Here is a 16,253-nt window from a genome sequence, read left to right as displayed (position 1 = left end):
AGGTGGGGTGTTGCTGGAAAGTTACTTAGCGTACCACCCTGCGCCTACAGGCTCATAATCACTTAAGTTCATAAGTCCAAACCCTGGGATTCCCCTTGAAAATGACCAGTTCCGTCAAGTCTTCTAGACATGTAGTCTCTCTCTCTCTCTCTCTCTCTCTCTCTCTCTCTCTCTCTCTCTCTCTCTCTCTATCTATCTATCTATATCTGTCTATCTATCTATCTATCTATCTATCTGTATATATATTATGTACTCGTATATATAACTGTGTGTGTGTGTGTGTGTGTGTGTGTGTGTGTGTGTGTGTGTGTGTGTGTGTGTGTGTGTGTGTGTGTGTGTGTGGATGTTAGTGATGTGAACATCATAGAGAAGGTAATGTGTAGCGTGCTGAATAAATCGCTTATAGAAAGGTATGTCACCTACTGCATGGAATGCGGTGCTTATAAATAGAAAGTCAGATCAGAGGACTTTAGCAGCATTAGGACACCCCTTGCCCTCACACACACAAACAATCTACTGCCCATATTTCCTCACGTTTCCAGGCCTCTTTTTTAACCCGTATTTTTGCTGTGAGTTTATTTTCTTGTGCGGGAGGGAAGGACCGACTCTGACTCGTCCTGAAGGGGTTGATAATTGGAGAGAGAGAGAGAGAGAGAGAGAGAGAGGGGGGAGGGGGTCCACGTAAGCAACATAAAAGAAAACTGACGATAAATAAGAGAAAGTCGAGATAGGCTGGGTCGACGCGAGGAAGATAGGGCGGAGAAAATTCCGGGAATGCAAGGTTGTTTTCGACCTGCCCGGAAGGCAAGATGAATCGTCTACATGTGAATGCCGCTTCGTGTGTGTGTGTGTGTGTGTGTGTGTGTGTGTGTGTGTGTGTGTGTGTGTGTGTGTGTGCTCTTTTCTAGTTTGTATGTGAAGTTGTGTGCTTGCGTGCGGTTGCATGTGGCGTCCTGCTGAGACACAGGGCTCAAGTAACGACACTGGAAAATCTCTGCAGTTTCTTTTTAATGGAGATAGAGTGGCTTGATGCCAACACCTCTTACCTCCTTCACAACAGGCCCACGCCTAAGGTGGATTTGTCTTTATCACTTCCAGGAAAGATGAATGGCTTCTTTCCAGAGTTCAGTAAAATCATCTGAAGGTGGTGGTGGTGGTGGTGGTGGTAGTTCCTGGTTGATCTGAAACATAAACCCAGTGGATTGCAGGCTGAAGCTTCTCTCCCGCAGCACACCATCCTCCTTTCAGGGGATAGGGAGGTAATTGAGGGACGATTGTATACCAGGGCAGTGAAAGCCACCTTGTTATAGTCGGTGCCACCATATGAAAGCGTCCCACTCCAGCACCATCTGAATTTTGTAAGAACAGACTACAAAATACGTCATCAGGCCGAAGTGGTTAACGCCTGTACTTCGATAGTTATCACCCATCGCTGAATTGGATAATATGGCAGTGGTAAGAACATAATTAGAAAATGGGTCTATATGCTTAGGGGGGTAAAGTTCTTAGTTCATTGTATTCATATATAAATTCGTAATACTTAGGTAGTTCAAAATATCATAAAGAATATTATCTTGAAAATGGTTAAACTCTTATAATGGAAAAAAAAAAATCAGTAGTTTATATTTTCATTATCACTGTCATCCTTTGTCTGCGAACTTTCTAATTCAAGAGTTCATCGATACTCTGTCCCTGAAAAATGCAACAGCAAAGTTCTAGAATGAGCTACCTGTCAGTCTTTATCTCCTAATGATTTAGGCCGATATTCTCGTTGGTTAAGGAGGCTCCCTAGCACCTCATTCTAAGCATTTTATCATGCTGATTGCATAGCGCCGTCCATTTCCGTGTTGCTTAAATCATCTAGTATCGCTATACTCTGCATCTGTAGCGTACAGAATGATACTAGCTAGCCGTATCCAAAACTAAATCGCTAAGGAAGGGGATAGGGAGTTTCCCTAATCACCGAGAATACCAGCCTCAGGCTTGTAAACGCAGGGTGATCAGACCCCTTAAAATTAATGGATAGTTTTGATTTTCAAATATTTCCTGGAAAGTACAGTTTTCTCCACGTGGTCAGTCATGTTATCATCATTTTTGTCATTAACATTAAAAATTCCATAATCTGCGGAGTTGTTATTTTTATTGTATCTATCTCTCTATATAATATATATATATATATATATATATATATATATATATATATATATATATATATATATATATATATATATATATATATATATATATATATATAATTTCAGGAATGATGTATCTTGGCTGCAGGCATCTTTTGACACAGTTTTTTTTCCCTAGCACAAGCGCCACACAAACGCCCTCCGTTATTTTTTCAAACTTTCGCTCTCTTGCGCTGCAAAAAGCTACTGAATCGATTGCATTGCAAATGTTCCAGTATGTAGTCATCAACATATACTCGTGCACCTGGGTATTGATACTGAGATCAACAAATACTTTTTGAGATATTGAGGAAAAGCAGAATGGCCGCTGCATGTCTGAAAATGCTAAATTAGAAAGTATTTGGCCGATTTTGACCAAACTTGGTGGAAGTGTAGTCGGTCAGGAGTGAACATGATATGCATTGTATGAATGACCTCGATCTTGATCTCAAGGTCGCAAGTCAAAATCCGTAAACATTTTAAGTAATACCAAAAGTCCCTTAATATTAGGTCTACAGTGATAAAAGCATTTTCATTTGGAATGTGGAGCTTTTTGAATATTGCTTCAGCAGCTTCAAATACTTGTTATTATTTAATAACAATGATGATGATGATGATGATGATAACAATAATAATAATAATAATAATAATAATAATAATAATAATAACTAGAATGGCACTCAGTAGAGAGCATACCTCCGCCAACCCCCTGTGTCATAGTGTTAAAGAAAGTGAAAAAGAATCCCTGGATCCGCACCTTTATCCGGATTCGCGCCAAAATTTAATGGAGTGTAGTCTTGGCCAAGGCCCATTCTTCTACTTAGTTTCGTGGAAATCCGTCCAGTATTTTTGTGTAATCTTGCTCACAAACCAGCCAACCAACAAACAAACAAACAGACAGGGGTGAAAACATAACCTTCTTGGCTGAAGTAATAATAATAATAATAATAATAATAATAATAATGATTACGAAGATATTCAGCATTTTAAAAAATGCATTCGAACGTAGCAGATACCGGAACCTTTTTTTTTTTTTTTTTTCTTTTTTTTTTTTTTGTTCATAAAAAAGGGCTTGATAAAGATTGAAATGAATGTATTCTGAGCGTCAGGTTACAAAGACCATACGACACTAATTCAGAGCAAAGATATATGGCCGGTAATGGAACAGAAATGCGGATAGAGATGTGGAAGTGGTTTTAACAACTCTTGGCGTTGAAGTGGTCTTGGCGTTGTCTTGGCGTTGAAGCGGTCTTGGTGTTGAAGTGTTCTTGGTGTTTAAATGGTCTTGGTGTTGAAGTGGTCTTGGCGTTGAAGTGGCGTTGGCTTTGAAGCGGTTTTGGTGTTGACAATGAAGTGGTCTTGGCGTAGACCTGACTTGATTGGTGAGTTTGCTGAAAGACTTGACCCAGGAAGGAAAGAAGCGTCAACGGCAATGGGAGATTCGTATACTATTTCATGTCAAGAAGCCAGATGTGTAACCTGATAGATGGAAAATAATGAGAGAGAAACACGGAAATATCATGCGGAGAGGTAGAACAAAAGGGAAGGACAGTATGGAGAGAATGACTGGAGACAGAAGGGCCCCTTTTAGTCGCCTCTTACAACAAGTAGAGATACTGAGGAAGTGAACCCCCCCCCCTTCCTCAGTGGCATTGAAGAAGGTGCAGTGCCAAACTTTGACCTTGGTGTGAAAAGTAAATATGTATCTGATTTACATGCGATGCACGGAAATAAAGGTTCTGAAATATATGAAAGCTGCGAAATATGCGCCCCATACGTTACGAGTGAATTAAAAGAAAAATTACACTTGCGAACAGAAATATCGCTCAACTTTAGAATCGAATCTATGGAACCCTATATTATGTTCTGGAAAGACTGTTTGGTTCCTAAGGTTGCGTTGCTGGATATTCAAATCTTTACTCTTCCTCGTTATATATCATATGGAAGTGCATCTATTTTTATGCCCACTGTATATATAAAAAAGCAATAGCCAAGCACATTAATGTTTGTATTTTAACTTGTAAATCTTTCAGCAGCCAGGCACATTATTATTTACATTGGATTCACTTGTAAATCTTCATTAGCCGAGCACATTATTATTTACCTATATATTCACATGTAAATCTTTCAGTAACCGAGCCCATTAATATTCATCTGTTGACGTGTAATTCATTCCCACTGTCTTCTTTCAGGTGGACCCAAAAGTACGTGGTGTTGGACTGCAGCACGGAGATGGCCAAGAGTCTTATAATTGGCCATGTAAGGGACGTGCATATGGGTCGACGCAACTACCACTACCTTATGTCCGGCCTTGTGAGTACCATCACCCCCACCCTCTCTCATAATCTCACTCCTGTCCCCAACCCCACTCCACCCTCCCTCATAATCCTGCACCGTCCCCGCTACCTCACTCCACCCTCCCTCATAATTCTACTCCAGCCACCAACTCCACTCCAACCTCCCTTATAATCCTGCACCCGCCACCAACCCCACTCCACCCACCCTTATAGTCCTACTCCCGTCCCCAACCCCACTCCACCCTCCCTTATAATCCTTCTCTCGCCACCAGCACAACTCCACCGTCCCTCATAAGCCTACTCCTGTCCCCTAACCCACTCCACCCTCCCTTATAATCTTATTCCCGCCCCCAACCCCACTCCACCCTCCCTCACAATCCTACTCCAGTCTCAACCCTTTTTCACCCTCCTCCCGACTCTAGCATCCTCCGGACCCAACCATCCTCCCGACCTTCCCTTACATTTCAACTGCTTCCCACCGCCCAGCCTCACATTCCTACCTTCCACACCTCACATTCCTTTCGTTGTTCTTGTATCTCGTCATGAGTACAGCTTTTCATCTCGCCACCCCATCTCCTCCTTTATCATCCCAGACCTCTCTTACTCTGTTTAACCCTTGTTCTTCTTCAGCAGTGTGATTGGGGACTTGGATATTAACGTCGACTATTCTAGTTCGTGCTCAAGGAAATAATTAATATCATTCTCCTTACCTCTTTATTTGCAATTACGACGCCACCCTCACTACTGCAGCTTCCCTATATCTTCCCCATCTTATCTTTTCTCGTGCTCCTTAATGACTCTTGTGCACTTGATAGGCATAAATCTATCTGTTTATCTATTGACTCCCCTTTTATCGTTCCCTTATCTTTTATCACCTTACATTTACTTTAGTCTCCCTTTCACCCCGTATCTTCTTGTGCCTCATAATGACTCGTGCTTCCAACAGACATAAATGCATCTTTTCTGTTTTACTTCTCATTAACTATCCTTTATTTCTCTCTTCCCACATTCACCATTTCTATTGCACTTCTTGTTCTTTTTCTCCATTTCTCTCTCTACTTTCACCTTTTCTGTTTTACTTCCTTTATATCATTCCTTCATTTCTCTCTCCACTTTCACCGGTTATCCCGGACGTCCATCCCCGATGATGTATCACTTCATACTTGCCTCCTGGTCAGCTTACCCTCCCCACACCCATTAATGACTCTCAGACTGTCTCACCTGTTTCTCCATCTACTCTCTCTTCATCTACCCTTATCAGTTATCACCTTATTCGTGCCTCTTGTATCATTTATCATCCCACTCCTGCCTTGTGTATTATTTATCGCCACACTCCTGCCTCATATCATTTATCACCTCACTCCTGCCTCTTATATCATATATCACCTCACTCCTGCCTCTTATATCATTTATCACCTCACTCCTTGTTTATATCATTTATCACCTCACTCCTGCCTCTGATATCATTAATCACCTCACTCCTGCCTCTGATCACCTTACCTAAATCTCTTCACCCTTATCATTTGTCACCTCACCCCTGCCTCGTACAGTGTATCGTTTATCACCTCATTCCTGCCTCATATCATTTATCACCTCACTCCTGCCTCAAATATCATTTATCACCTCACTCCTGCCTATCATCACTTTACCCAAGACCTCTACCCTTATTATTTATCACATACCCTTTTCATTTATCACCTCACTCCTTCCTTTATTATTTTTTATTTAGGTTCTTTATTTATCATTCAGTACAAGCCTCAGCACTGTGGGGAACACTGACCCTGAAGCCCAAGCGGGGAAGGGTGCATGAGAGCAAAGGAAAAAAAAAGTTGGTATCTTAGGGCATAGAATTTATAGAAGTAATTATCATTAAAAGCACAATAATGAACAAAGACATACAGTGATACATAGTACAAAGTTGTTACAGTAATTATCAGTAATGAACAAAGACATACAGTGATACATACATAGTACAAAGTTGTTACAGTAATTATCAGTAATGAACAAAGACATACAGTGATACATACATAGTACAAAGTTGTTACAGTAATTATCAGTAATGAACAAAGACATACAGTGATACATACATAGTACAAAGTTGTTACAGTAAATAGCATTACATGTTTTGAGATCATTAAAGTGGTACATGATACACACGTATCTCTTATCACTTTGCCCGAGTCCCCCTCTTTACCCAAATCCCGTTTTCTTCGAGTCACCAACCAACCATTTCTGCTACTTAGAGGTGGAAATTGGACCTTTCCTACGACACTTGTATTGTCCTTCGCTAAATATTTTCTGAACTCCTCTTCCCAAGCGATTTATGTTATATTTTACACCTTCCATAGCCTCTTTCTCTGTCTAAGCAATTTATTTACATCTTACACTTTTCATACGTTCTCTCCCTAAGCGATTTATTTTGCATCATAAATCCATCGTAACACCTCTCCCTTTCGTAACTCCTCTTCGTAAGCGATATAGTTTGCATCTTACATCTTTCGTAACTCCCTGAGCAATTTATTTTATATACATCTTGCGCCTTTCTTAACGGCTCTTCTTAAGCGATTTATTCTATATACATCTTACACGTTTCATAACTCCCCTCCCTAAGCGATTCCTTTTACTTATTAAACCTTTCGTAACTCCTGTTCACAAGGGATTTATTATGCATCATACATCTTACTTTTAAGTTATGTATACGGTATCTGTTCAGTATCAACACATTTTGGTTCAGTAACCCCCACAAGATACACAGGAGACATCGTAGTGCTTGATCCTTAGTTATCAGTGTCTATCCTGCATCATTTATTCATTAATTACTACACTGCCACACCCACTCAAACACCAACAGACTGAGCCATTCCTACAACACAAAATACCATCAGAAGAATTTCTAGTGAGCGCAGTTTATGAGTCACCCTGTACTACTACTACTACTACTACTACTACCACCACCGCCACCGCTACTCCTACTCCTACTCCTACACCTACTCCTCCTCCTACTCCTACACCTACTCCTCCTCCTCCTCCTTCTCCTCCTCCTCCCAAGGATCAAGGCAGAGAATAGTTTCTATGATAAGGCCTTCAGCACAAATAACCGGCTCAAATCTCTCTGCACGCAAGAGGGAGTCGACTTTGTCAGTCTGTGGGACCAGTTTTATGAGCAACATACTCTTCCAGAAAGATGGTCTCCATTTGAACTCAGTAGGAGCGGCACGGCTAGGTAGACTTTTACACGATAAAGTCGCCCTCTTCAGATCAAAAAACGCGGCACGTCCAGGAACAGTAACCTTAACGTAAATACCCACAAAGTCAGATGACCAACTGTTTGGAACGGAATTAGAGTCTGCTATGTTAACGCACATAGTCTACATAACAAGTTTGAGGATTTAGAATCTCTAATTTACCTAGAAAATTATGACATCATTGGCATCACAGAGTCCTGGATCAACACATCTGACATTGACTTTCTAGCGGAATACTCATTAACAGGGTACAATATTTTCAGCTGTGAGTGACCACATCGAGCTGGTGGCGGTGTTTTACTATATGTGAAAACTAGTCTCCATCTCCTTGTGCTATCCAAACCCTGTATTACCAACATAGATGCCAGTTATGTTCAGCTAAGTATTAATTCACACAAAATAAATATATGTCTCGTCTATTGTCCTCCAGCACAGTCAACTGAGACAGATCAAAAACACTATGATCAAATTGCGGAAATTTGTTGTCAAGAGGATAGCATAATTTTTGGAGACTTTAATCTACCGGTAACAAAGTGGGGTGAACCACTGACGGCACACTCAGGACAAGAGCTTTATACAAATCTTCAAGAAAGCGCCCTTTCCCAACACGTTGAATACCCAACGAGAGGAAATAATATCCTAGACATCATCTTGACTACAAATGATAACCTAGTCAACAACGTTGAAATAGGACCTGAGTTTAGTTCCAGTGATCATCGAATTATACAGTTTAATATTACTACTGAAAAAGTAAAAGAAACGGAGAACAAAGAAAAGGTCCCAGATTATCGCAGAGCTAATTTCAGCAGGCTTAGAACGCTACTTGCAACTGCAGATTGGAATCAAATGTCTGAAACCGATGACATAAACCAAGCATGGGAAATATTCACCGAAAAATTTGATGAAGTGGTAAAGTTATGTGTGCCACTACGTAACAGACGTCCAGCTGGAAATGGTAAACCAAAGAGGTGGTCCAGTGAAATTAAAAGCAACTTAATAGCCAAAAAACAGGCATACCATAAATATAAACCTACACAAAATAATGATGATAAATTACAGTACAATAATCTACGCCGCATATCGAAAAGACTTATTAAACAAAGCAAAAGAGCACTGGAGATCCACATTGCTAATACGTGCAAATCAAATCCTAAAGAATTTTACAGTTACATTAGAAAGAAAAAGGTTATGACTACATCAATAGGTCCTCTAGAAACAAACAATGGCAAACACACTGAAAATGAGGTCGAAATGGCAAACATTCTTAACGATTACTTTGCGTCTATTTTTACAGTAGAAAACACCACCAGAAACCTACTACTACCCACAAACCAAGCAAATAGCACAGTCCTTAGTAACTATGCTATCCATAATAACGATATCCTTTCAGCCATCAATAGTACGAACATAAACAAAACCCCTGGCCCCGATAAAATATCACCAAGAATTCTCAAAGAAGCAAAACATGAGTTACTGCTGCCACTCTCTGTCTTATTCAATAAATCATTAAGTACTGGGAATTTCCATGTGAATGGAAACTAGCAAATGTAACACCAATTTTCAAAAAAGGAAATGAGTTGCACCCAGGAAATTACAGACCAGTCAGCTTAACATCAGTAGTGTGGAAGTTAATGGAAAAAATCATAAGAGAAAAAATAGTTAATTATCTAGAAGAAAATAATATAATTAAAGACTCGCAGCGTGGATTCAGACATCGTCGTTCATGATTAACTAACTTACTGGACTTCTTCCATGATGTTTACAAATCATACGATGACTCAAGAGCAGTAGATATAATTTACCTCGACTTTCAGAAAGCATTTGACACTGTCCCTCACAAGCGTCTCATGAGAAAAATAGAAGCACATGGAGTAAAAGGAAATACGCAGAAATGGTTACAAGACTGGCTTTCAGACCGAAAACGGCGAGTTGTGATAAACAGAAAGGAATCCAAATGGCGTAATGTGATCAGAGGCGTTCCCCAAGGCTCAGTACTTGGACCGATACTTATTATTATCTATATAAATGATATTGATGAGGGTCTAAATTGTAAAGTATCCAAATTTGCAGATGATACTAAAATAACTAGTAAAGTCACTTAAAAATTATGGTGACAGCAGTTACAAAATTACCTTAATACTTTAGCAAGCTGGGCAGAAAAATGGCAAATGAAATTCAACACAGAAAAATGTAAAGTACTTCATATTGGAAGTAACAATGTCCATGCGAATTACAAAATGAACAATATTCAGTTATCAAGTACAGACAATGAATAGGATCTTGGTGTGATAATATCAAATGGCCTAAAACCAAGCAAGCAATGTACCGAGGCGGTTAAAATTGCAAACAAGCTGGTGGGTTTTATTGGAAGAACTTTCGATTTTAAATCGGAAAAAGTCATACTTGCCTTGTACAACTCGCTAGTGCACCCCCATCTTGAGTATTGTGTGCAATTCTGGTCTCCGTACTACAGAAAGGACATTGAAAAATTAGAGAAAATTCAGCGAAGAATCACAAAAATCATACCACGACTCAGAAACAAACCATATGAAGAACGCCTTGAAGAACTTAAATTACTTAGCCTAACGAAGCGCAGGTTAAGAGGGGACCTTATTGAAGTTTTCAAAATCATGAAGGGATATGACAACTTAGACATGAATAAATATTTTGATATAGACTAGTCGATTCAAACCAGAAGTAATGGCAGCAAAATTATGGGAAAGCGATTCCAATCCCACGAAGCAAAATACTTCTTCTTTAACAGAGTTGTAAATATCTGGAACAGATTACCCACAGATACCGTGAACAGTATCTCAATTGAGACATTCAAAAACAAATTAGACAAGTATTTGCACGAGAATCCTCAGCTGACTCTTTTTATGTCCAAATAACTCGCTTTTATAGCTATGGTACACGTAAGTTCATGCCCCTTTTGTTTACAAGACACCCCATAAACACCCGTACATAGTGTTGCGTCACGTTATTATACATTTTTCAATTTATTCAGTGCAAACAAAGCAATATAAACACAGATTAGGAACTTCACAGATAACCCTGAGTTAACGGTCACTACTCTTACTTTCGACCTGTTATGGGCTGTGGATCACTGAGGGTCCCTGTTAGTCAAGCGACCACCATCGGGATTTTTTTAATGTACCAAGGGTCACTGCTTCAGGATGAAACTTGTGTACTTGTCTCATATGGGAGAGTTCCTTGTCTCAGTGGAGTGAACGGAGCTAGGGCCTGATTGACTGCTGCCTACCTAAAAAGCGCCAGGCAAGGCTGCCACACCACCCCTAAACATCCACACTGTGCAGTCCCCTCGTGTCTACAGGACACCCTGTAAACTTAACACGCCATTATTCGTTTTTCGATTTATCCAAAGGAAATGAGGTAATATGCAGTAAGCACAGATTAGGATCTGCACAGATAACTCTGAGTTAACGGTCACTACTCTTACTTTCGACCTGTGATGGGCTGTGGGTCACTGAGGGTCCTTGTTAGTCAAGTAACCACCATCGGGATTTTTTTAATGTACCAGGGGTCACTGCTTCAGGATGAAATTGTGTACTTGTCCCACGTGGGAGAGTTCCTTGTCTCAGTGGAGTGAACGGAGCTAGGGCCTGATTGACTGCTGCCTACTTAAAAAGCGCCAGGCAAGGCTGCCGCACCACTCCTAAACATCCACACTCTGCATTGTGCAGTCCCCTTTATCTAAGACACCCGTCTTATATATTTTTCAATCTCCCCAGTGCAAAGAAGGCAATATAAGCACAGATTAGGATCTGCTCAGATAGCCCGGAGTAAACGGTCACTACTCTTACTTTCGACCTGTGATGGGCTGTGGATCAATGAGGGTCCCTGTTAGTCAAGTGACCACCATCAGGATTTTTTTTAATGTACCAGGGGTCACTGCTTCAGGATGAAACTTGTGTACTTGGCCCACATGGGAAAGTTCCTTGTGTCAGTGGAGCGAATGGAGCTAGGGCCTGATTGACTGCTGCCTACCTTAAAAGCACCAGGCAAGGCTGCCGCACCACCTCTAAACATCCACACTGTGCAGTGTGTAGCTTCCACGTTATGTCCACAGACTTCCCATTAACTCAATGTACCGGTTTATAATGTCATGCCGTAACTATTATTTTATTTGTTTACTTTCTCTTCCAGGTTACTCAATCGGGTAGCTTATAGATAAAGTATTATAGAATGTGACTTTTCCTTTCCAGTGTTTCCTATAAAATTTCCATGTCAGTTTTTCCATGCTGCATGGTGGTTTTTCTCACTTTTTCCTGGAGGGTTTGGTGGTGGGGGGAGCTTTCTTGCTTTACTATCCTTATCCTTCAGCATGTAGAGTTAGATCTTATAGTCATAGTTTTCTCTGTAACAAGCAGCCTCGAAAGGACCATAAGGTCTGTTGCTGTTTGCTTTCCTGTGTAATCCTGTGTAATCCTCCTCCTCCTCCTCCTCCTCTTCCTCCTACTACTACTACTACTACTACTACTACTACTACTACTTGTACTAGTACTACTACTACTACTACCGGTACTACCACTACTACTACTACCGGTACTACCACTGCTACTACACCAGGTTTTCACCTGTGCTTATGTCTATTAGATAATTACAGTTCATGAGTTACATGTAAGATGGAAAGATGTGATATTCAAAACAAATCTCGGAGGAGGAGGCGTCACGAAATTTCCGATCAACTTAACAGCGTCGTATTCGTACTTGTTTGGTTCTTTTAACACCTTTTTCTTAGCGGTTTATTTTGCCCATTTGAGGTCTATATTTTGTCTTACTGGTAATTGAGGTGGGGATTGGAGTTAATTAGTGAAGTGGGTAGCGAGGATATTTGGGAAATGATGGGAAAGGGTGTAGGAAGGGAGGGAAGGGGAAGGGAATGAGAGGAAGATGGAGGAGAAGGGAGGTAAGGATGGGAAAGAGAATGAAGGAAGAAGGGCAAGAGAGAGAGAGAGAGAGAGAGAGAGAGAGAGTGAGAGATTTTCAAATATCGACAATCATAGTAAAAGAAAAATAAAAAACTTTCCTACAGCATCACATACATAGTCCACCTCCTTAAAAATATGCAAAGCAAATTAAAAAAGTAAAGACAAACTAAAAAAAAAAAAGCGTACTGTGATACCAAGACCGAAATTAATCCCTTCTATGTGTCCAGTCTGTGAAAAAAGGTTATATTTTGTGTTCTTGGGGAGGTAAAAATATATGATTAGTGAATAAGAAAATCTCAAAGCCGACTTGGTGAATTAACCATTTCATGCATATCAGGTGTTTTGTACCTAAACTCTTGCACGTGACAGGTTAATGAACTCCCTAACTCATCTCGTTCTAAGGTCTCTACGGAGCTGAATCTCAATGTAGCAAGAATTTAAAACGTCATCGGCGTGAAGTGGTTAGAAAAACAAGTATTAATAAATTAGGTTAGTGAATGCCGCGGAGCACTCCACCTAACACTAATTAAAGGTAAATTAGAAAATAAAATACTGTGGTGGTCCTGGACAGGACAAATAAATTAACCGTATGATTTAATTAAGATAAGCAGACTTTAATTTTGACGGTAGTAAAATACTCATTAAAAGGGCTGTCTCTATCGTATTTAAAATCAAATATTTGTCTCTCCTCTCTCAGCGCCAGGTGATGGTGGTGGTTGGGGGGGGGGGGAGCAGCGAGGGAGGAATTACTCTCCCGTCATCTGGGCTACTAAGTTTTCTTCTCCGTGTAGGACCAGATGACTGTCTCCCCCGTTTCCTTGATCGTTGTCATCGTGGGGAGCTTCGGAAACGTCAAATGAGACGCTGTGTGGACTCCATGGTGTGTGGAGGTTTGGTTGCTGGGTGAACGTCACATCTGAGTCTCCACTCTATTCTGTCCTCTCCCCTCCCCCCCCACCTTAGATCCCTGTCACTGCCTCAACTAATTTTGCAGGGCCCTTTTCTTCTACTGATGCTTCTTCCTTCCTTTTCTCCTTTCCTCCCTATTCCATCTTCTGCTCTAAAAAGAGTGGAATTTTCCATATTCGTAAAAAGTTTCATCAGTAGCCTTCAGCATGTTACAGCAGTAAGGATCAGGGCCTGTGCACTGTAGGTCTAGCCAATTGTGGGGACCATGGTTGTTCGGCACCACCCAGGTGTGTGGACCTGTGCATATGCGGAACTGCTACTAAGCTATAGCCGCGGATCCGTGGATGCCGTTGCTTTGTGGGTGGACTCTCGGCCATTGGCCCAGCATTGTGCTGGGAGCCTCTCGTCTCCCACTTGGTGTTGGTATCCCTTCCTAGATAGGGCAAGGAGTGCTGGCTTGGAACTTGGACCCTGCTTGTGGAAATGGCCAAGCCTCTAGACTCCGGGTTCTGCTCACGCCATCCTTTCTTTTTCAGCAGTTATGTTGAGCCTTTTCCTTACCATCTATGATTGTGGAAATTGTCTCCAGTTCTTCCTGCCTCAGTTCTGCTGATGTTTTGACCCTGATGATGACCCTGGGTTCTCTTGATGATACGTTTCTGGCTCTTCCCGCTGTTTCCCAACCTGTACTCACCTCTTCTGTTTCTTCCCACTTAACTACGCCAGTTTCCACTTCACAGTCCCCTACTCCGACATCTCTGTCCACCTGTTCATCTTACTTAGTAACTTCAGAACCTTATTTGCCACCACCCTTTCTTCGGATTCCTTGTCCCATTCTCATACTTCTTCCCTACTCACTAACCCTGTCTTGACCATCTCTCTTTTCAGGCCCCAGACCTTGTCTCAGTATTTTAACGTCACCTCACAAACGGATGATCACTAGCATCATCTTTCTCTGTTACATAAGGTAGGCACTGATGTTACGTCCTCTGTGTGACCCAATGGGTCTCATCATCTTAGAGTGTTCAGTGCAACCCTATCAGAAAAAGTTAAATCTTTAGTTGATCCATCTGGCATTCCAAGCACAGTCTCACCAGATGCACAGTTAAATTCGTTTTTACGCACTGTCAGTCTTCCCTCTTTCTTCTCCTTGGGTAATCAAAATTTTGCTTACTGTTCTGAGAATATTCGATTAATTCTTTCTAACAGCATCATCCAAAACTTTCTGTACATTGTGTTACATAGCCTATGATTTCATCATCCTTTGTGTAATTTTAACGCACAGTATGCTGCATGTTTGATCACGAGCGTGTTCTGCCTCAGTCCCCCCCTTCTACCGTTATAGTAGCGTAAGTCGTTCTTTCTGTTGTTGAGAGCAGGATTGTCAACTCTTTGTCCCCATGGCTTCATTTGCGCGTCCTTCTTACAAGTTGTATCAAGCTCTGCTGGCCCTTATATAATGAGCTCAGTCTCCTCATCATTGCCACTTAGATCTACTCCTCATTTTGTTCACATCTCTGTCCTCCCCTGTACAATTATTGTTGTGAGTGCTCCAGAAGTCTCCAACCATCTAGCAGCTGTGTAATTTGAGTATAACTGTTATTGCATTTTTTCCTTGTACTGTATAGCATAAGTTTAATTTGTAGGCCTAGTGAAGTTTTTGTAATTTATGTAGGATTCATTTTGTCAGCCAGTTTTAATACTATTTTGTATCTGTAATAATTTATTTAGCATTAACTGAGCATTACCCAGTGTATTTTCATTTTATCAGGGCTGACTTAGGTAAATTTACTCTCGCTAATTTCGTGTTAATAGAGGCTATTTGCAGTTAACCATATATTTAATTGTTTTTTGCCATTACATTATCCTTATGAGTCCTGAATGTTTTTGTTGTTAGTTTGAGCATTAAACTTTAACTTGTAATTTTACCTAACTCTTTTGTTTTGAACCTGGAACTTTACGGGACAGTAGGGATTTTTGGTATTCTCACTTGAAGTGTACATTATCTTTCTCTGTTCCGTAACATAAATATGGCGACCTCATATCAGGATATTCAGGATATTATCATAAGGATATTGCTTGATATTTTGTGACTGTTACTTATTCATGATGTCTACTATTACTACACTTGATGAAGCCAAAGATTTTTTGTCAAATGTGCAAACAGTGTGTGATGTAGAAAACAGAACAAAGAATGAACTTAAGCTTGTTGCTCAACAATTGGGAATTGCTGTTCGCTCTCATCATTCTAAAGATCAAATTGTTGACATGATTAATGAAAGCTTGTTTAATGTAACTCCTCGAAATGAGCAAACGCAGATTGAATTAGCTAAGTTACAGCTAGCCCTGCAGGAGGCTCGTGTGAAGGAAGCTGAATTTCAAGCACGTGCTAAGGAGGCTGATGTTAAGGAGGCTGAGTTTCACGCACAAGTTGAACTTGCTAGGATTCAGGCAGACCATGAGTATCGCATGAAACAAGGTGGAACTGGATCATCTAGCTCTGATGATTTTGATGTGGCTAAAAATGTTAAACTTGTCCCACCATTTAATGAATCTGATTTAACAAAGTATTTTCAGTTGTTTGAGAGGGTAGCTACAGGTTTTAATTGGCCCAAAAAGTATTGGCCAGTACACCTTCAAACTGTTCTCACCGGTAAAGCTCAAGTAACTTATGCA

The sequence above is a fragment of the Coenobita brevimanus genome, chromosome 1 (assembly GCF_032717465.1).
Source record: "Coenobita brevimanus isolate Jiangsu-jjx chromosome 1, ASM3271746v2, whole genome shotgun sequence".
NCBI lineage: Eukaryota > Metazoa > Arthropoda > Malacostraca > Decapoda > Coenobitidae > Coenobita > Coenobita brevimanus.
The sequence above is the reverse complement of the archived record's forward strand: the minus strand, read 5'-3'. Positions refer to the sequence as shown.